Raw genomic sequence first — 23,062 nt, forward strand, 5'->3', positions numbered from 1 at the left:
CCAACTTTGAGAATGGACTTTTCCTCACTTCATCAACAATTCTTGCCCAGCCATTTCAACAGGAAACAGACTTCTCTTTCGCCTACCTTTTAAGATGATTTCAGGATCATTTTCTTCTTTTCTCACAAGCTGTTTTGCAGGTTCCTCTCCTCCCAAAGTTGTGTTCCCCAGTGCAAGTCCAAGAGAAGATCAGAAGCGTTTTCAATTATTGATGTAGGACACTGAAGGAGACTGTAGAATAAAGGCAAGTGAGTTAGTGGAAAATTGCCCTTTCTCTGCTTATATAGCAAGTTAAATTAGTGGCATCTGCATAAGGATCTCCTGCTGTTCATGCACTCATATTCAAAGAGAGCATCCTTCAGTTACTCAGAAACTCTCAGGAAGACAGGCAGCAAAGAAACTGTAAAAATATTCTATACGAAAGGGCCTTGTGATTTTGGGGTGGGGGTCTAAGAATATGGTTCATGTTCAGCATTTAGAACATAGAATAAGCTGATACCAGAAACAATAGTCCTTTCGCACTTGGGGAAAAAAGCATGATATACAGTAACTGCCTACACAAATTCCTTTATTCAGAAAATTGGCCATTTGCTCCAAGGAGTTCACAAAACGTATCCTGCAAGGCTGGTGAGCAACAATTTTGGAAGATGATGCAATGAAAAGTGCAAATGGGAAGGTGGGGGCACAAAGGCACAGGGCTTGATCACGCATGGGGGCAGAGCCAGGACTTCTCATTTTCTCATTTAGTTGTGGATTCACTATCGCTGGAGGTTTTCAAGAAAAGATTGGACAACCATTCGTCCAGGTTGATATAAGATCTCCTGCCGTTGGCTTGAACTAGAAGACCAAAGGTACAATGGGCAAAACAAAAATAACAATGGTTGGAAGCTAACCAAGGAGAGAAGCAACCTAGAACCAAGCAGAAATTTCCTTAAAGAACAATAAACCAGTGGAACATGTTGCCTTCAGAAGTTGCGGGTGCTCCATCATTAAAAGCTTTCAGAAAGAGATTGGACAACCATTTGTCTAAAATGATATAGGGTCTCCTACTTGAGCAGGGGGTTGGACTAGAAGACCTCTGAGGTCCATCTATTATTCTACATGTTCTAAGATCTCCAAGGTTCCTTCCAGCCCCATGGTTCTATGATCTCCTTCCAAAAAGGGACAATTGTGGTTTTCCCTGGCCTGCTTGCATGCTTAAGCTTTTCTCTTATTCCCATGTTTCTTGCCTCAAAACAGTAGGAGACCACTAGGCAGCCTAATGGTCCAAGAGTCTTCTGAACCCCAAGAATGGGATTGGGGGGCCATAGCCCAACCGCTGTTATATGAAATCAGACTGATTCCCATGCTACATTATCTCCAATAAGCCTCTTGATCAGACCAAGAGTTTCTGCCAAAGGTCTCCAGTTAGTCAGGACAGTCTTAGGAAATACAATTGCTAATCGTTTTTTCACCACCCTGCAGCCTGCTCCCTGGCTTTTCTCATTCTTTTGACTCGTATTCAGATGCCCATTACATTGGTGGAAGTTTACTATCCCAAAGTTTGCAAAGCTAAGTCCCTCACTGGAACTGCCAAAGAGCACATTTATGCGATTTCAAAAGTAGGCAAAATTTCAAATTCAATCATCTCTCTTTCTCTCTGGATGTAAATTATTTTCGCCTGGACATCTGAAATCAAGTTCCTCTCCAGATTGTTTTGAGTTTAGCAGCTATCAAACATGAAATAAATTGTCAAATGTTAAAATATCTTCCCATATTATCTGTCATGTTCTGATTCTGTATGCTGCCTATCAGATCCTGCTAAATAGTATGCTTTTAACTATCAAACAAAGTTAAATGTCAGCTATCAGCTATTATCAGGTATAGATATATAACCACTGAGAAATCTAGAGAAGGTCAGAGATCCCCTAAAGGAAGCCTTCTGAAATTAAATTAAATTTCAAATTTGCCCCACTTACTTTCTAGATAAAAGATTTATGGAAACCATTCTAAGTTGGATGAATTCCAGATTTTAAATGTAATTTATCAAAATGAACAAATAAATAATAATAAATAACTTATAATATTGCTGACAGAAATAAATATAACACAGAAACAGTCATAATCATACAGTAATTACAGTACACACCCCCTTCAATATTCTCATTGTTCATTTTGTTTGCTTGACTTAATTAAACAAAAAAGAAACAGAAATAGAAAAAAGGAAAAGGGAACAATGAGAACAAAACACTTATTCAACAGCAAAATATATATAACAGGTTTTTATACTTCTATATATAAATTTTTACATAAGAGTTTCAAGGAACAATAATAATTTGCTTTATACCGATGACTCTACTCAGCTGAAAATGCAAAAGATCTGGAAGCTTTAGTAAGGAAAGTCAAGGAGCAAAGTGAAAAAATGAAACTAAAATTAAATATGAAGTGAGCCAATGACAGTCACAGCAATCAGCCGCAGAATGGATAATGAAGATCTCTCAGTGATAGATAGATTCTTCCTCTTACGATTAGTTACCAACAACAAAGGACCCAACAGTTAAGAAATATGCCACACATTTCAATATAGAATCATAGGGCTGGAAGGGACCTTGGAGGTCTTCTAGTCCAACCCCCTGCCTTGTGTCAAGCTATTGTGATGTCGTACCTCTCTATTTTAGAAAATAATAACCATGCACCTGCAACTGAAAACAGAGCATTAACATTTATATCTACCACCTTCTTTGACCACTCTAATACCTGAGTGATAGTTTCAACCATACTTGTCCTATGTTCACATAACTTTTGTAATTAGATCTTTTATTTGAAAGATAATCTTTTCCCAGTCACATCTCCCTGGCCCACCACAGCACGGAGGTGAGGCAGGATGTTAAGGGTCACCTCTTTTAAGGAAGTCAATCTAGTGGGACCAAGAAGAAGGACCTTCTCCATGGTGGCTCCTATCCTGTGGAGAGAAGATAAGGTCAGCCTCCAACTTGGTACTCTTTCGAAAGGTCCTGATTACTTGGTTTTGCCCTCAGGGACCCAGCCAGGTGGGAGGTAACTTCAAGGGTCCCAAATGGGCAGGTTGGATAGGTAGACTTGCACTTGGGTCAGTAGCCATGATGGCCTTGGAAAAGATATTCAGATGCCACCTATGAAGAACAGAATTCGGTTATTTTCTCTGTGGTACTCCATGGAACCAAAGTTGCATTTTAAAAAAGAGGAGAGAAGGAACATTTCTTTGCTGGTAGCTAACAAATAGGTAACACTGGATTTTTCAGAAATGGAAAAGGATGATGACCTCCACAGATCAAAGATGGAGTTATCGAAAAAGTCAAGAATGACAATGAAGATGAGTTAAGTCAGTACAGAACAAGGGTTGCAAAAATAGGATGTTCCAAGAAAAAGAACCCGTGTAAAAGGTCCTATTGCTCATGGAAAGCTATGGAGCTGTTACAGTACAAGTTTCATCCTGATATGGAGTCTATGTGTTCCATTGTGCTCAGAAAGACACATGGGACTTGTGATCATCCAAAAGAGACGACCCTAGAGAAGAGCATTGATGCCAGTCTTTAACTGCTATGGTTTTCTTAAATCAAATACTTTTCTGATCAAGTGAATACAATCAGTAGGCTCATATTTTATTAAATTGATCTCTTTGTTGCTTTACAGGTTATAGATGATGAGGGGAAATACAGTTTGTATTCCTTCCTCCCCATACACACTGACGCTCAGTTATGTACAGATGGTTATATGTCTCATACTGAATGATAGTTTAACCATGGTCCAGAGAATAAACCACATTTGTTTGGGTTTATTCATACACACAAAAAAGTAAAGGTATCCCTGTCCAGTTGTGGCCAACTCCAGGGTGATGTGCTCATCTCTGTTTCTTGGCCGAGGGAGCAGTGTTGTCCAAAGACAACTTCCATGGTCATGTGACCAGCATGGTGCACAGTCCAAAGGTACACCCAACATTGTTACTTTCCCACCCAAGTGGTACCTATTAATCTACTTGCATTTGCATGCTTTTCAACTGCTAGGTGGGTAGGAGCTGGGGCAATGGGAGCTCACACTGTTGCTCAAGTCTCAAACTTGGGCTGTCAGGTTGACCGCTGAGCCAACCCCCCTCCCATCCACAAAAACTAAGCCATAAACCATAGATTTAGAAGAACTGTGATGTCGCAACAAGTTAAGACAAAGACAAAGAAGCCACACGATAGTGGTTGATCCATCTCTTTAACGTATATGCAGTTGGCCATTGTGATAAATATGGTTTGCCTAATATTTGAGAAAAAAAACCATTTGTCTAGATTCAAACAATGCAGCAAGAGAAGAATCATGGTTTACAAACCACAGTATCAAGCTATGCATAGAGCGTTAAACTCAAATTAATCAAGTTCTTTCACTCTTTGGGAAACCCCAAGATCACATCTGGAGCTCTGTAAACTTTCGTTCTTGGATCCCTGCTGGAAGGGGATTGGCTTTTGTACTCGGCTTTCCATCTTTTCATGGAAAGCAGCTCTTCTATTTCTTGCAACCTGGAGCAAGCTCAGCCCGACAAAGTGGCTGGCATCCTTTGTGATGAACAGAGACCGTCTCCTTGCACAGAAATACAAATGACTGTATGGAACTGACATGCAGAATTACAAATTCTCTCCTTCGGTAATCAATTCCTAAAAGCAACAATGGCTGAAAACCTAAACAACATGGGGGAAATTGTTATTAAAATCAATCGTGGAAATGACTGATTATTATGTGCATCTTTTAAATCACTTTAAGGGCTTTTGAGAGATGGCAACGCGAATTAGCCATGGAAAAGAGATAATCTAGACAAATGAGAATTTGTTTGAGAAACTGAGTCATATGTGACAAAACTTCCCAAGCTTTTACGAATTAGAAATGAGATAGTAAGGATTATGAATCATCAGTTAAAACCGATAAAGCTTACTGCACCTGGAAAGCCATTTTTATCAATGCTTAAGGTCACACCTACAGCGTTTGACAGTCTCATCATTTGGGACCAATAGAATTGCTATCCTTTTCCCATACAACAAGATTTATTCCTTGCCTTTTCATAAAAGAATCAGAAAAGTACACGCTACCAGCATGGCAATTAAATTGTCTCCCACACCAAACACAAGGAAGTTACATAAGTAGATTTATTGCAGAGAATTAGGAAGCTGTTCAGATGAAGACATTTGCTGTCTAAGGGGCACCCTGCAATTTTGCCTTTCCTCTAGAACTTAGTTCGCTGATCTAAATCCTGATGCTGATTTTCCAGCCTGGAAGGTTTTCTGACCTCCATCTTTCATGATGAAACAGATGCATTCAATTCACAGCTATTAAGATTGTTGGCCAAGCAGGGACAAAAATTGCCAGGGAAATGATTGAAGTCTGGGAAATGGGCTCCTTGTCAGTCAACAGGAGTGCTAGTTTATCACCTGCTTATCAGGTAGGAACCAAGGACTTGTCAGCACAAGGAAACAGCAGCCAACGACTTAATAGCTGGCTATCAACACCCCCATCAACCAATAAGAAACTACATACCCTACCAGGCGTCACATAAATATGATGCAAAAAATAACCCAAAGCAGACATTCTGGTGAGAGAGAAGTTCCCTTAGGATGTGCTCCAGCACAAGTCTGAAAGCTTGAAAGACTCTTATCCTGGTGACCTACTCAAATTGGATCCTGAAACAGATTTCTTTGCTTTTCAAACCAGAGATGCCTCTCCTGCTAACTTCTCTCAAATCCTTGAAATCTCACCCTTTGTAACTCCTCTATTTCTCCACACTAGGAGATATGGGCTATTGTCAGCCCCCCAAGAATCAATAATCCCATCAGTAAGAGTATTTTCATAAACAGAATCTTCACTTCTAGACAGAATCTTGCCAGACTAAAGCAACTATCTGCATCACTACATACTGTATATACGCAGGGAACTGCTAGGGAGAGCTTTAACCTTTTTCCTGACGCTCATACTTTTCAAGCTCTTCTGCCTTGTTTCCTCTGAAAAGCAGACCCCATTCCACACCACAGCTCCAAATGCATGGCATAAGGTCCTCCATGCTGGCCACAGTGACACCCTGCTGAATTATGCAAAAACAGAGTGTAGGAAATGACAGCTTTCAAGGCTAACAATTGCATCAGTCTTCAAGATGCTGAGTAGGAACCTTTGTACAACTTTGGGAGTCCTTAGCGAAGAGAGAAACTAAACTTGAAGTCAAGGCTAAGCAAAGGTAACCAGGTGGCTTAAATAGTTGAGCTGGGTAATACCTCAGAAACAAAAGACAAGGGGCTGTGCACGTGAGCATGTTACAGCCTGATTTCAACTGAAGTGCTGCTATTATTGGCAAGGCCATTTCCAACTCTTGCAGAAGGGAGTTTTGGGCACTGGCTTGATCAACGGTAAAGGAACATCTGGTAGGATCCTGACAAATCCCTCCCTCCTGAACCTGGCTTGGCTGTTCATTAGACATGATGTCAGTCAAAGTTAGGATTTTATTGGGAGCTGAAAATAACAGCTTTCTAAAGCTCTGTTTGAAGGGGGGGGCATTTTGGCTAAGAGTCTGGGGCAGGGATTGGAAGATTCATAGTTTGGATTAAAGCAGCAGCCCCCACATTTTAGGCACTAGGGACCAATTCCATGGAGAAAGATTTTTATACAGACCGGAAAGGTTGTGGTTTTGTGTACTGCCTGCATCCCATGGGTTGGGCTTCACTTGTTTGTGTGGACTGTTTTCTGGCATGTCGTGGACCGGTATCGTTCCACAGACTGGGACCCCAGGATTAAAGGAAGGAACTAACAAACTGAAATTAGAATCTGGGTTAGCTATCAGCCCACCAATATGACATGACACTAGCTTTGAAATTCCCAACAACTTCCCACGAAAAGCAATACTGGCCAATGTTATATACTGAATGCTGCAAGAATAAGAAAAATATTTACCCTAGTCAGTGTTTCTCCACCTTGACAGCTTTAAGATGTGTGGGCTTCAATTCCCAGAATTCCCCAGCCTGCCTAACTAGGAAATTCTGGGAGCTGAAGTTCACACATTTTAAATTTGCCCAGTTGAGTATGACCAATGTACATGATACATTTTGTGTATTTCAGAGACATTATACAAGAGATAGCAGTGAAGCATCCATGACATCTCTACATAATATATGTGAAATCCCAACATTAAACAAAGGGGCTTATTTTGCTCTCAAGAACACTAATCCTGAAGAAATTCAATTACGTTAGTATGCAATATCAGATCAGAATGCCAACAATCTCCAAAAACTGACAATCTTATGAATTTTGCATTTTGGTTATTTATCTTTTTCGGCATATGCTGCCCCAGAATTGGTGAGGTTGAAAGTAAAAAGGCCAGGTAAACAACATAAGAAATATTGGAAGAAAGGAACTTTACCACACAAAATAAAAGTTTTAAAAAAGAGTAAGCTTTGCTAAATTAGCACCCTCCAGACAATTGCAAATGCAGCTTCCAGCTGGCCAGAAAATCTAATACAGGTAATCCTTAACTTAAGATCACAATTGAGCCCAAACTCTCTGCTGCTAAGTGAGACATTTATTAAATGAATTTTTCCCCTATTTATGACTTTTGTTGCCACAGTTGTTAAATGAATCACTGCAGTTGTTAAATTAGTAACACGGTTGTTAAGTGAATCTGGCATCCCCATTGACTTTGCGGGTCAGAAGGTTGCAAAAGGGGATCACATGACCCCAGGACACTGCAACGGTCATAAGTATGAGTCAGTTGCCAAGAGTTTGAATTTTGATCATGTGACGGTGGGGAGTCTGCAATGGTCATGTATGAAAAATGGTCATAAGTCACATTTTTCAGTGCTGTTGCAATTTGCTTTAACAACAGTCCTTAATGAACTGTTGTAAGCTGAGGACTACCTCTACTTCCAAAGGATGGGTTAGAATGACACTTCTAAACAATTCACAAGCAGAAACTTCATAGGGCTAGAAATGGCATGAGTTCTGTCTTATAAGTGCAAGAAGACCCAGATCAAATCAAGATCATAGCAAAAATTAGAACTGAATAATCTCAGTGCGTACAATGAACGGCTGAGAGAATAAGGTATGCCTAGCTTGTAGAAGAGAAGGAAGGGATGGCAGTCTTCCAGTGCTTGAGGGGCTCTCAGAGAAGAGTGGGTCAACCTATTCTGCAAAGCACCCGAGGGCAGGACAAGGAGTAACAGGTGGAAGATCATTAAGAAGAGACCCAACCTAGAACTCAGGAGAAATTTCCTGACAGTGAGAACAATTAATCAGTGGAATGACTTGCCTCCAGAAATTATGGGTGCTCCATCATTGGAGGTTTTCAAGAAGAGGTTGGACAGCCAATTGTCCAGAATGGTGTAAGTTCTCCTGTTTGAGCAGAACTCCAAAGTCCCGTCCAACCTTGTTATTCTATGTTCTGTGTAGTGTAATGCTTAATGTAATGTTTACCAATACTTTTAGAGAGCCCTTTCTACAGACATCGCCACCAAAAATCTTTATTTGCTGTTTCAAAAACAACGGAGTATGGACCAGAGTATGTTCAATTGCTACAACAAATTGGACAAATTTAACATGGATCTGTAGGAGCACAGCAAAATCTCTTTTAACACTTCCTGATGGAGATGAATGGTGATAGTAGAGGACCACTTGGCTTTCAAGAATGCTAACCATCCAAGCAATGACCTTCTTAATGAAATATCCCTAACTAGGAGGCAGAAGTTTCCCTGACACTAAGAGGCAACATCAGTGGTCAATGCCATCCAAATCTAGTCAAAGCAGCACGGACCTTCCTTTCCCAATTACAGGGGTCTCCAAAGTTGGTAACTTTAAGACTTGTGGACTTCAACTCTCAAGAGTTCCTCAGCCAGCCATGTTGAAGTCCACAAGTCCTAAAGTTGCCAGGTTTGGAGACCCTTGCCCAATGAGATCTAAGTACTCCTATTCATTCCAACAACCTATCATCTGGAGGTACTGTACCTTGACTATTTGGCCAGTTGTATCATCGCTGCAAGATGGTTGAGAGCTTTGCTTTGGCTCTCTTCCTCTTCACCAAAATGACTAAGCAACCTGGGAAACTCTTTGTTCTGGGTGGTTTAAGAGCAAGCAGGTCACTGGCAACCATCTCCTGGCTCCAAATTGGGAGTCAATAATAAGCTTCCAATTTTAGTTTGTTGGGAGAGGAACCAATAAATGTTCCTGATTCACAGGTATTGCTAAATAAAGCCCAATTTCACAAAATCAAAGTTGGAAGAGAACAATTAAGTGTTTTCGTTTAACTACCACCCTGATAGGAAAAAAAATCAAACAGAAGCAAGGAGGGATGATCTCCAATATATAGGTAGTCTTCAATGTATTACCACAGTGGGAACCAGGAATTTTCACTGCTAAGCAAGATGGTTGTTAGGTGAGTCACACACGATTTTACTCTCTTTCTTGCCATGGTTGTTAAGTGAATCATGCTGTCATTAAACAAATCTTTGCTTTCCCAGTTGGAAAGTTCAAAAAGTAGCAATAGAAAAAGTGCTTAGACTTATATACCACTCCATAGTGTTTTACAGCCCTCTCTTAGCAGTTTACAGAGTCAGCCTTTTGCCCCCAACAATCTGGTTCCTCATTTCACCGACCTCGGAAGGACAGAAAGCTGAGTCAACCTTGTTCTGGTCAGGATCGAACTCCTGGTTATGGACAGAGTTAGTCTGCAATACTGCATTCTAGCCACTGAGCCACCACCGCTCATGATATGAAGTCCACATAACCCTTCCAGGTGGTTTCCTAGGCCATTCCTCATTAAAATTAACATACGCTTTAACTATTACCCTGTGGAAAGCCCTGAATAGTCCAGATGGGAGCATGAGTGATCACAAATAGTTGCAACAGGTGCACAAGATAGATTTGTGTAAAGGTGCTGTTGGCACTGCTGTGTCATCAGCTCTTCCAGCAGGAGGTGAGGGAAGCCCCACATTGTTTACCAGTTCTGTCTGGGGGAAGATGAGCCTATCCAGCATCAAGGGTAGAGCATCCTCATAATCAGGGTGCCCAGTCCTCCTCCGCACAGCCAGCTAGTCTTGCCAGGGTTGATTCAAAACCTGTTCTCCCCCATCCAAACCCACCCAGCCGCCAGACCCCCCTGGGAAAGAAAGCAGACGGTGTAGAATCTCACGCTGATGGGTGACCCTATTCAGCGACTTCATGTAGATCAGGGGTCCTCAATCCCCAGGCTGTGGGCCACTACCGGGCCACACCACATGCACACACATGCAGGCAGCTCCATTTGTGCAAGGGGTGGGCCAGTTCCTCTCTCATCCCCCCCCCACTGGCTACCAAACCGCTGGTGTAGATGTTCCGTAGCAGTGGAGGGAGAGAGAGTGCGTAACCCTGAGGGATCTACATTGCATTACGCATCACATGACCTGGAGATTTGTTTTTAGACCTTCCTTTTACAAAAGGGTTTCTAGAGCTCATCAATGCAGATTCCAAGACAGTGCTTCATCTTTTCCTATCCTTCCTCCCTTCCCTTTAATGAAGCTTCAACTAGGGAAGAGAGTTTCAAAACCCAACCAGCCACATGTGGGGGATAAGGAAGGAGGACCCTGGCTTTCTGTCCAATGCAACCCCCAGACCCACGGCCACCAGGCTGTTTTGCGTTTTAAATGGTTGCTTTCCAGTTGGGCAAGAACAAATTGGCACAAAATCTTTGGCACCAAATCTGACGACTCTGCTGACAAGGGTGGTGGATGTGGTTTTCCACCACAGCCCTGAAACACCAGCTGAGATGCCTTCAGGCACCTGGTCACTTCGGCCAGTGTGCCTCCTGCCTCCCTACCCTTCATGGCAAGAGTCGGTTGGAGAAAGCTTGTCTTCTCTGTTGACTCCACCAAGGTCTGTAGGCCCAACATTGTTTCTCAAATTGCTTCCAGAGCCTCTGACTCACTAGCAGCCTATTTTTGTGAAATGCCTGTTGGAGAGAAAACGCTCCATGTGCAATGTAGGCTCTGCTCAGGGGAAACTAAAAGACAACGCCACAATAACAACAACAAAAGAATGTCTGCAATGAGAAAAAGCTCATTTCTGCATCGATCATAATTTGCACAATTTATCTCATTCAGAATAATTTAACCCTCTGTTTTTCAGTTTTTTTAATCATTTAGAATATCATTTGAGAAGCCATGGAAAAGCAAAGCAAAGGTGAAGCTGCGGAGATGCATCTCTTTTCTGCTGGAAATCAAGTTCGGCCGTTCTGCATTCACAAAAGCCTCTGAGCATTCCCACATGCAGATTTTATTGTGACTTTATTCATATCTATTGTATCTTAAAACTCATTTCCTGTTATTGCTGTTTTTATCTCTATGATGCTCCTGTTTCCATTGCCTGATAATATTTTTCTTTATATTATATATTTCTCTCTTGAACAAAGCAGATTCCCTGGGTGATTACTTAAATAGGAGTAATCAGTGTATGGCAGCAGCCAAAAAAGCTAATGCAATCATAAACAGAGGCACAGAATCAAAATCAGATGAAGTATTAGTACCCCTTTATAAAACATTAGTAAGGCCCCACCAGGAATACTCCATCCAGTTTTGGTCACCACATACAAAAAAGATGTTGAGACTTTGGGAAAAGTGCTGAGAAGAGCAACTAGTATGATTGAAGGGCTGAAAACTAAAACATGAAGAACAGTTGCAGGAATTGGATACGGCCAGTCTGGAGAAAAGAAGGATTAAGCGTGACATGATAGCAGTCTTCCAGTATTTGAGGGGCTGCCACAAAGAAGAGAGTTAAATTATTTTCCAAAGCACCAGAAGGCAGGACAAGAAGCAATCAATGGAAACTAATCATGGAGAGAAGCAACTGGAACTAAGGAGAAACTTCCTACCTGTGAGGACAATTAACCCATGGAACTGCTTGCCTTCAGGAATCATGGGCAATCCATCACTGGGTTTTTTTAACAAAAGACTAGACAGCCACTTGTCTGGAATGGTATAGGTTCTCCTGCTTAAGCAGGGGGTTGGACTAGAAGACCTTCAAAGTCCCTTCCAGCTTTATTCTGATTGTTAGTCTAATTGAAGCTGAGTCCCACCATTCTGCTGCTTGGATGGGGAAAGCTTTTATGTCATTGAAAAAGTCATTCCCTCTCACGTCCAGCGTTTCTTGGGTTAGAGTGGAGAGCTATTTTCTTTGTAGGTCTTCTAATATTCGTTTGAATGTTTCCTCTATTGGACAAATATTTTTTTATTCCATTAGTTCCTCCTGTTTTCAACTGTTTTATGTCACACAGAGACAGTGTGGAGTTGGGCATCTCTCTAAATTTAATGAATGAAGAAATGAATTAATGAATGGTTGAATAACAACAAAATAAATAAAGTGGCTCTTAAGACTTGTATGGGCATAATCTCAAAATGGTTGCATGTCTTTGAGCATTTTATTCAAGTAGAAATTCAGTCAATAAAAAAACTGAAACTCCTAAGAGCTTGACTAAAATTCCTCTAATCAATCTACCAATGCTGGATGAAAAATAGTTTAAAGCACTCGGCTGCATGATTAATTGGACCACTTTTTAGTTGATCGATTCAGCTAAGCAAAACATATTATTAATTTTACCTTCACCCACATTTTTAATGTCTACTATTCCAAGCTGCTTTGGGCACGATCTGGAAGAACACGATATAAGTGCATTAATCCAATTCAACGTCTACTTTAATGCAACATTAGTCTGGAAGGAAGCTATTCAGTTCTCGCCTAATCCCCTTTCCTGTCCTAGGGCATTTTTTAATTCCACCCAGGTTTTCTGGAGGGGCCTATGCAGTATACAAAGCTAATTCAAACAAGCAGATAGATAGCTAGTTCTTCTGCGATTAGGTTGAAACGGAAGAGATACGCTGCATCCATTTCCCCACTCCACAAGTATTATGCTGCATAATTGTGATTTCTTCCTGCATGAGACTGTTCCACATTTTCTGTGGCAAAGCCAATATCTCCAACAAAGAACACAGAGAGTCGTGTCAGCGAAATGAGGAGGATGACTCTGGACAGATATAGACCAGCAAAAACAACCGGAGTTTTTAGCAGCCTTGTGTCATCTTGACACGCTGGGGAAATAATAACCCTTTAATCCAGCCTGTGTATTTCATCTACTGCAGTGTTCGCCAGCTCTCCAGTGTTATGAAAGGCACCTTCCCTCAGAGAGCAGAGGCTTAAAAAACATCCAGAGTTTGAACTTCATTCTACCATTGCAAGAGACGCAGGTAGGATGACTGAGGCTCAGCTCAGATGCTGGCATGCTAAAATAGAAATCTTTCCTGCTTTCAAAAAATACCAGCTTTTTATTGGGCTCACTCCCTTCCAGTGCTGTAAGAAGAGAGCGGACAGCCATTTGTCCAGAATAGTATAGGGTCTTCTGTTTCAGCAGGAGGTTGGACTAGAACAGGAATTCCCAGCCCCTGGTCTCTGGACTGGCACCAGTTTGTGCGGTATGCCGGAAACTGGGCTGCGCAAACAAGCAAAGCCCCATCTGTGGGATGCGAGCAGCATGCAAAACCACACCCTATCCAGTCCACGGAAAAATCTCTCTTCACAGAACCAGTCCCTGGTGCCCAAAAGGTTGGGGGCCATTAGAGTAGAAGACCTCCGAGGTCTCTTCCAATTCTGTTATTCTGCAGACATGCTCACAGGCTAAATCCTATGAAGAATAGTTAAAAGAACTGGCATGCTTAGCCTAAGGAAGAGAAGATGGAGGGGAGACATGAGCAAGACTTCTAATACTTGAAAGGCAGTCATAGGGCAAAGGGGGTTTATTCTCCAGAGTGCCCAAGAATAGGACAAAAGCCAATGGATGGAAATTTTACAGGAGCGATCCAAATTTCAACTGAGGAACAATTTTTGGACTGCAAGAGCTCCTCAGCATTTGGGACAGCTTGCCTCCTAATAGCATGGACTCCATCATTGAAGATTTTCAAGCAAAACTTGAATTGTCTTGCCATTTGTCTGGGTCGGATCTTGGGATTCCTGACTGGGCAGAAGGTTGGACTAGAAGATCTCCACAGTTCTTCCAATCTTAGGATTCTAGAGTCTACATACAATGAGTTTTACCTAGAATGATATACGCACAATGCTATGCAAAGACATAGGTATCATTTTTAATACTTACTGTATGGTCTGCATTCTACAATTCATCTAATGGGTTCATATTTAAGCCTGAGAAAGTCCCTGGACAGGACAGGGATGGATTATGCTGTCTTGACCACAGTAATGAGCAGGTGAATATTTGCCAATCTTGTATCAGAAAGAAATTAGCTAGTTACATTTATAAATCCTAAAGCATTTTGCTCTGGGTGGTATGTCTACAAATAGGCACCAAAGCAAAGAGCTGCACTTTTGCGCAAAACAGAATTTTTGCAAAGCCGCCCCGAGGTCTATGAAGTGGAAGGAGGAAAATGCTGGCATTTGGATTCAAGGGAGATTTATATTTGATTCTAAATGAGATTCCAAATAGGCTTAGTGAAAATAAATTAAAAAGGCACTGTAATTATCCCATGTGGAAAGTGCCTGATTCTGTTCATTCTACCATAGAAGCAAGATTCCTGCTAACCTTCACACAATAGTTTATACCCACACAAAATCTGAAATAATTATTCCAGTGTTTCTCAACCTTAGCAAATTAAAGCTGTGTGCTGTCTGGGGGATTCTGGGAGTTGACGTCCACACAACTACCACAATTGCCAAGGTTGGAAAGCACTGAGTTAGTCTACAGATGTTTTGCATTCGGTTGTGTTCTTGTCCTCATAGCCTGTTGTGGCCCAACAGCGGCCAGCTGAGCTGTTGATGGAACAGTGATGAACACTATGGGACTGCCCTGGAGGCTGAGGAAGACTCGGGGGGGGGGAGACATTGCTGAAATGTTGCCAAGACAATCTCAATCTTACACGGGAAAAGACCCGAATACAACAAGACCAGCATACACACACACACACACACACACACACACACACACACACACACACACACACACACACACACACACACACTATATTGCCAAAAGTACTTGCTCATCCATCCAAATAATCAGAATCAGGTGTTCCAATCACTTCCATGGCCACAGGGGTATAAAATCAAGTACCTAGACATGCAGACTGTTTTGACAAACATTGGTGAAAGAATGGGTCGCTCTCAGGAGCTCAGTGAATTCCAGCGTGGAACTGTGATAGGATGCCACCTGTGCAACAAATCCAGTCGTGAAATTTCCTCGCTCCTAAATATTCCACAGTCAACTGTCAGCTGTATTATAAGAACGTGGAAGTGTTTGGGAACTACAGCAACTCAGCCACGAAGTGGTAGGCTATGTAAACTCGTCCAACATCAGTGTGTGACCTCACAAATGTGCTTCTGGAAGAATGGTCACAAATTCCTATAAACCACTCTTAAACCTTGAGGATAGCCTTCCCAGAAGAGTTGAAGCTGTTATAGCTGCAAAGGGTGGACCGACGTCATATTGAACCCTATGGATTAGGAATGGGAGGTCACTTACAGTAAATTCATATGTGAGTAAAGGCAGGTGAGCGAATACTTTTGGCAATATAGTGTGTGTGTGTGTATACACACACACACATACTCATATATATTTCATACTTATATACTCATATATAACCAATTTTGTTTTATATGATATACAATGACAATAAAGGCTATACTATACATGCATTCACTCTCTCTCTCTCTCTCTCTCTCTCACACACACACACATATATCTTGTATATGTATGTATGTATGTATGTATGTATGTATGTATGTATGTATGAATTGTTGTAAGTTGATGACTATCTGTAAACACAAACACATACACACACTTGACTCTTGAGAGTCAAGATTCTTTTTTCCACTATGCATTCAAAGCTCTGAATACATTCCATAAGAGAGGAGATTGCAATGAAAAGGTTGCCTGGTGGGTGGTGTCCTGAATTAATATTTACAGAACTTGTCGCAACTTAATGGGAGGATTTCAATAAACACAGAAATCTGGTTCTACCACAAAAAAGAACCCTCAGTCCAGCTTCTTCCTCATTGGAGGGATTTGGGTGGGCTCAATTCCTCATTTAGCCGATGGTCAAGATTTCCTGCAACCAACCTTTTATGCACAGGGACCTTCCTATACAGCTCTGCCTCGCTTCACTGAATTCCTCCCTGACTTCCTGGGACGGGTCAGGTAATTGGGCATATTATGGGATGGGAAACTCATGCTAGAGGAATTGGAATATGTTGTTATGAAAGAGGAACATTTTGGACAACATTCTCAACTGAATGCTACTGACCCAATCCGTCAGGCAGCAACAATGCCTGCCTTTAATTTCCTGAAACAAAGGTGACATGCCTTGCCAAAGGAAGTATTTAATTAAAATATTTCTAAAGCACCTTTCTGGATGCCAGCAGGCAAACAGAGAGCCTCTATACAGAAAGTCTTCAACTTATGACTGATCACACAGCTACTGTTCAAAGTTGCAATGGATCCTCCTAAAAGGTACTTATGACCCGATTCTGAATTTCCCCTCCTGCATTGTCATGTGACTGAAATTCGAGCACTTGGCTGTGTTTATGGCCATTTAAAGCATCCACTAGTCATGTGACTATAATTTACACAGTGTTTTGCAGAAAACTGTGATTTACTAAATAGCCCCATAGCGAACAAAAGGTTCACTTAGTGACTTCAGTGGTCACTTGAAGATCATGGTGATTGCTTAGTCACACAAAAAAGTCATAATATCAAGTTGGCCACATGGGTTACTACCATTATGATTTAGGGCCATAATGAGAAGGCCCCATTATGGCTGCAACTCAAGAATAATTCAATAAACAGTAATCATAATATACAAAGACTGTGTGAACCAAACAAATATGCACACACATAGAGGAATGAGAACAGAGCTGGAAGGAACCTTGGAGAACTTCTAGTCCAACCCTAACTCTATACCATTTCAGACAAATGGCTGTCCAGTCTCTTCTTAGAAACCTCCAATGTTGGAGCACCCACAACTTCTGAAGGCAAGCTGTGCCACTGATTAATTGTCCGCATTGTTAGGAAGTTTCTCCTTAATTCCAGGTTGCTTCTCTGCTTGATCAATTTCCATCCATTATTTCTTGTCTTGCTTTCTGGTGCTTTGGAAAATAAATAGACCCCCTCATCTTTGTGGGAGCCCTTCAAGTACTATCATACTGCTATCATGTCTTCTGTATTCCTTCTTTTCCCTAAGCTAGGCATACCCAATTCCTCCAACCATAGTCTTCTGGCCCTTAATCATCTTATTTGCTCTTCTCAGCACTTTTTCCAAAGACTCAACATCTTTTTTGTATTGTGGTGACCAAAACTGGATGTAGTAGAAACTAAAACTTGATGAAACCAAACTAGTAGAAACAAAACTAGATGCAGGAGAAGAGAGCTTCAACATAATGCTTATCCAAAGCAACCTAGAACCACAACAGTGAAGTTCATACAACACCCAAAGTCAGAACCAAACAAATCACTTGATTTGGGGGGCATCAGATAACGTAGCTCACTGGATGCCCCCGAGCTCTGACTCAGCCCCAGATATGAACCTAAGGACCAAAAAGATGTCTCAGCCAAGGTTACATCCTAACTGCAGAAGAGTGGCAAACCTTATGGGCTCATATCTCAGCCTGAGAAAGTCCATGGACAGGACAGGGAAAGATTATGCTATCTTGATTACAGTAGTGTGCAAGTGAATATTTGCCAATCTTAGCTGGTTGCAAAAATTCCCAGCATTTCTAATTAAATCTTCCTTGTTCTCTCAATTGAGGCTCCATGGACAGAGTTAAAATGCTGATATGTCCAACTCTCCATTCAGCCAAGCTAGTCGCTTGCTTAAAACAGTGTGTGCATCTGAGTGTGTCAGTGTGTGTGTGTGTGTGTGATTGTGAGAATGTGTGTTGTAGCTTTCAAGAGAAAAGGCAGCATGTAAATGCAATAATGGAGAAGTGATAAATACAAATTTGGCAGATTTGTGCGCTGCCAATTTTGTTTTGGGTAGGAGAGACTGTTATGCATCCATCTCGGCCTCCGAGAGCATTCAGACAGGAGTGGTGCCTGCTAAGCAGGATATTGAGCACATCGCACACAGACACACAGAATTCCCAATCTCCTTTTGTGCGGTTCCCAGAAATCACACTGCCAAAAATTGAGGGCAAGCTGTCGGGAAAATAGAGGTGCAATTTTCTGCCAATTTTCTGGCAGGAGACAGGATAAAAATTGTGCTTCATCCAGCAGATCCATCTCAAATGGGCTCTGGCAATGAAACAGAACAGCAAAAAAATTGGCTTCACTTTCTGCCCCATTTCTCTCCTGGCCCTGCAGAGCCTCTTGTTATATCATGAGTTAAGATGGAGATCAAGACAGCACAGAGCCATGCACCCCTCCCTGACAAATTACAGGAAGAGTTTTAACGGGAAAGTTATTTGGTTGCTTTAAAATAAGCTGCTTTGTGGGGGGGGAGGGAGAATGCCTGAGCTTTTAACCTGAGAGCAGCTTTTCTCCAAAGCTACTAAATAATAAACTTCCTAGCTGCAAAAGGACACATTTCCACTTTGCAAAAATTTATCCGAAGCGGTTATATAACGATCTTCCACCACATCTGCCTATTGCACAACAAACTGGGTATGTTCTTTGCATATTTATAAACAAGATTCATTGATGACAACTTCAAAAATGTTACTTAGTTGTTCACTGCAGTTCTTGGTTTCCAAGGCAACAAATGCACTTTACAAAAGCAGCAACTAAATTATGATTGTTCTAAATTTGGGGGCTCTTGCCCTTTGGCACCCTGGAATGAGAGAATCTCTTGATATACATCCTGGTGGCAGCCACTCCTAAGGCAGCAATAACTGGGTACAGATTTTTGAACAATCTGAGCTCCTCTGGAAGGAATTCAGTTGCAAAGCTGAGGGATCTCTCTCGCCCTACAGACATTCCAGCTTGGTTCAGCACTGGGTGATGGGTGCAATCAATGCCCAAAAAGAGAAAGAGTAGGAAGCTCATGGAAGATCCAGACCACGAGTTGCATGGACCAGGTGCAGCTTCCTTCCCCGTTCTTTTATTTTCAGACTGAGCACTAAAGGTGACAAGCATTTCTTCCCAGGATCCAAACTGGCTCCAATACTCCAACTTAAGTATTTCTCAATCTTAGCAGCTTTAAGATGGTTGGGCTTCAACTCTTAGAACTCCCAGCCAAGAAGGCAGGCTGAGGAATTCTGGGACTTGATGTCCACCCATCTTATGACTGAATGAGAGATGGTGTCTATGGTGGGGGAAATGGTGAGATACACTACAATGAAGCAACCTAGGAAGGAGGAAGCACTTTCCAAAGAAGGGGGGAAAGAGGCATACATGATAGCAATATTTGAGGGGCTCCTACAAAGACGAGGGGGGTCAAACTACTTTCCAAAGCACCAAAAGGAAAGATGAGAAATGATGGATGGAAACTAACCAAGGAAAGACGCAACCTAGAATTAAGGAGAATTTTCTTTACTGTGGGAACAATTAACCAGTGGAACCAATTGCCTTCAGAAGTTGTGGGTACTGGAGGCTTTCAAAAAGAGACTGGAGAATCATTTATCTGACGTGGTCTAGGGTCTCCTGCTTGAGCAGGGAGTTGGACTAGAAGACCTCCAAGGTCCATTTCAACTCTATTATTCTATGTTCTATCCTATAAATGGACCAGAGACAGAATCAGGATAGCTACTTCCTAGAATCTCTCAGGATATATTTACTGGGCTGAGAGTAAGAAAGGTTTTGTGTGGCAAGATTCTGTCTATTGGATGTAAACAAATAAAGAACTGAACTTTAGCTGGATTGTTCTATGCCCTTCTTGGGTATGGCCTGACTCGTTGAGTAACAACGCTCTATTCTAGTTGAATATGCATTTGCAAGCATAGCTAGCCCACTCTGGTAGCCAACATTGGCTAATCTTCACGGTTTTGGCCTAGTGAGCAGAAGACTACTAGAAAGTGCTAGGATTGTAGAGCAGGAGTTCCCTACCCCCAATCCCCCCAGACTGGCACCAGGCCGCATCATGCCAGAAACCGGGCTGCGCAAAGAATGAATGCCTCATTCACGAGATACGGGCAGCAGACAAAGCCATGCCTCTCTCTCCATGGAACCGGTCCCTGTCGCCCAAAAGGTTGGGGCCTCTGTTGTAGCATACATGGTAGAATGTCAAGCCAGTTCCATATCATAGTCAAAAAAATGACATGGACAAGGAATGAGGAAAATTTGAGGATAACTCAATGATGCTATGTACCATTTTTAAACTCATCACTGCATTCAATCTTCAGTGCACCTTCATCTTGATTTTCATGAGATAATTTGCTACAAATCAACTGTAGATTTACGGCAGGTTGCTTAATTATTTACTTAACTACCTCTCAGTTACTTTTAAAGAACATAGTTTTCCCAAGGTAGCTTGCAAAACAGAATACTAACATTTGATGCAGAGTTATAAAAAATACCTTAAAGATAAACAAATTAAAATCAAGCCAGTTCGGGGAAAAAATTAAGTATCTGATAGCAAATACAATAGAATATTTTCACTTACCTTAAATAGCAGATCAGCCATCTTATTGATGTAACTTTACAGCAAGAGCTTAATACATAGTTGTATTTATAACTGCTGTGAAGAATATCGGAAGCCACTTCTTTGTCTCTTTTTTCATTCTTTTCAATTTCCCTTTAACTCTTTCTTTTCTTGCACTTTTTGTTGTGTCTTTGCTTGTTTTTTTCTTTTTTCTTCCTCAATTTATCTCAGTTTGTATCAATTTTTATCTTTCTTTTAAAAAATTATATATAGAAAAAATCAGGAGTCGTGAATATCAGAATTGGGGGCTGCACTGAGATCATCCCCCAATGCAGAGCAAAACTGAGGAGGAGTTTAAGATTAGTTGAGCTGAAGTCAAAATGAGAATTGAATTGAGGGGAAACAGAGTCCAATTCAATTACTGCGGTACCTGGTGTGCTACTATCTTCTACTCCTTTGCTGATTCAAATGATAGAAAAATATGGTTGGAAAGGACTTGGAGATCTCTTAGTCAAACCCCCTGCCCAAGGCAGAAGGCCTTATACACCCCGGCCAAATAACTGTCCAAACTTTTTTTTTTTTGAAAACATCAGAGCATCCACAACTCTGGGAGGCAAGCCATTCCACTGCTTAATTGTTCTCCCAGTCAGGAAATTCCTCCTTAGTTCCAGGTTGGAGCTCTCTCTGAGGAGCTTTCACCCATTGCTTCTTCTCCTGCCCTCAGATGCTTTGGAGAATAAACCAATGCCCTCCATTCTTCCCTGTGAGTCCTTGAAGAGGGCTATCCTGTGTCCCCTAAAGTCTTTTGTTGCTCAGGTTAGGTTAGGTTAGGTTAGTTCCCTCAACTGTTCATTATATGATTTAGCCTCCAGACCCCTTTGTGGTTCTTCTCTGTGCTCTTTCTGGGGGGGGGGGGGGCTTAGCATCTTTTTTTGTATGATGCTGGCCTCCAGGAATAATCACCATGGAGAGCACCAACGTCTGTAGGAAAACCTGAGGATGCTGTAAGAGAACTCCATTTTATTCTAATTCACTAATACATCAAAGACTGCAGTTTTGCTTATTCTGTCTCCACAATTCTGTATGCCAATCCCGTTTTTCCTGGTGTTAATCCTGATTAAGGAAATTGAGTGAGGATCTTGTTCTCTAATTATCCATTGGTGCTCCTCAGCTTGAAAGGTCTATTGGGCTCCCCTTAAGTCAAGAGCTGGCAATTGGAGAGGCCAATTCTTAGGCCAGGGCTGTGGGGAAGCCACCAAAACCAGTAATATACCAAGAAGATCCTTTCTTTGACAGACTGCTTTGATGGAGACTTATCCAGATCTCACAATAACTCCTCACCTGAACAATCTTACTTCAGCAGCCAGGAGAATTATTTTGGTTCAAGGCAGTTATGGTAAGCTTCTTTTAAAAACCTGCTACCTTATGATCATAATCTTGATGAGAAGTATTTCTATGCCACATCCTTGGTGATTTACAATAAAAAGAACAATAAACACCTATTAAGGAATACAGCGAAACAATATCCAAGTAACTAATGAAAATGAAGGGAGAAAGGAACACCCTGTTCTTCCAATATTCATCACTAAAAGGCCCGAGTGAAGAAATGAGGCTTCCATGGACAGCTGTGATGTCACAGTAGATGCCTCATAAATTCAACAGCTTATGCGCCACAAAACAACCACCTGGCTGCAAGCAGTAGTCAGAAGGCATTCAGCAACTATCAGTATCACAACCAAGTTGTAAGGCTGACAAGCTACAGTTGTCAGGGGAATCAATCAAAACCTTGAACAGATCAAGAACATGGGAAGTGTTAGTACCTTGATACTGCATACAGTTTTGGTCACCAAAATATTAAAAAGATGTGGAGATTCTGGAAAGAGTGCAGAGAAGAGCAACAAAGATGATTAGGGGGCTGGAGGCTAAAACATAGGAAGAGCGGATGCAGGAATTGGGGGGGGGGGTATCTCTAATTTAATTAAAAGAAGGACCAGGGGTAACATGATAACAGTGTTCCAATATTTGAGGGGCTGCCACAAAGAAGAGGAGGTCAACAACCTATTCTCCAAAAGACCTGAAGGCAGAACAAGAAGCAATGGATGGAAACTAATCAAGGAGAGAAGCAACCTAGAATGAAGGGGGGGAAATCCTGACCATGAGAACAATTAACAAGTGGGACAGTTTGTCTTCAGAAGTTGCAAATGTTCCAATATTGGAGGTTTTTAAAAAGAGGTTGGACAATCATTTGTAGGGGGTTGGACAGGAAGACCTCCAGCTTCCCTTCCAAGCCTGTTATTCTAGGCATGAGGAAATAATTACTTTAACTCCCATGAGTTTTTTCACAAACCAGAGAACCTTCAATTTCAGCCTTCTCTAAATTTTGCAATGCAGTTCCTGATATTAGGGGTCAGTCTAAAAGTTGAAAAGCTCTAAAACTACATATTGAAATCATGAAGGTGGAATAATGTACAAAATGTATTATATTAACAAAGAGC

At 41.5% G+C, this 23,062-nt stretch overlaps 1 protein-coding gene across 2 annotated transcripts in view; it reads right to left on the reverse strand.

Moving 5' to 3' along the window:
- Positions 1–23,062, reverse strand: part of NEXMIF (neurite extension and migration factor) — a 404,259-nt gene that overhangs the window by 114,612 nt on the left and 266,585 nt on the right. For both annotated transcript variants that reach the window (XR_015698396.1, XM_087728264.1), the window contains exon 3: positions 87–231. The gene's annotated coding sequence lies outside the window, so the exon portion shown is untranslated. The remainder of the gene's footprint in view (positions 1–86; positions 232–23,062) is intronic.

This window comes from Thamnophis sirtalis, unplaced genomic scaffold (assembly GCF_051295495.1).
Source record: "Thamnophis sirtalis isolate CommonGarterSnake01/CBP01778 unplaced genomic scaffold, rThaSir2_p1.2 scaffold_13, whole genome shotgun sequence".
Classification (NCBI taxonomy): Eukaryota; Metazoa; Chordata; class Lepidosauria; order Squamata; family Natricidae; genus Thamnophis; species Thamnophis sirtalis.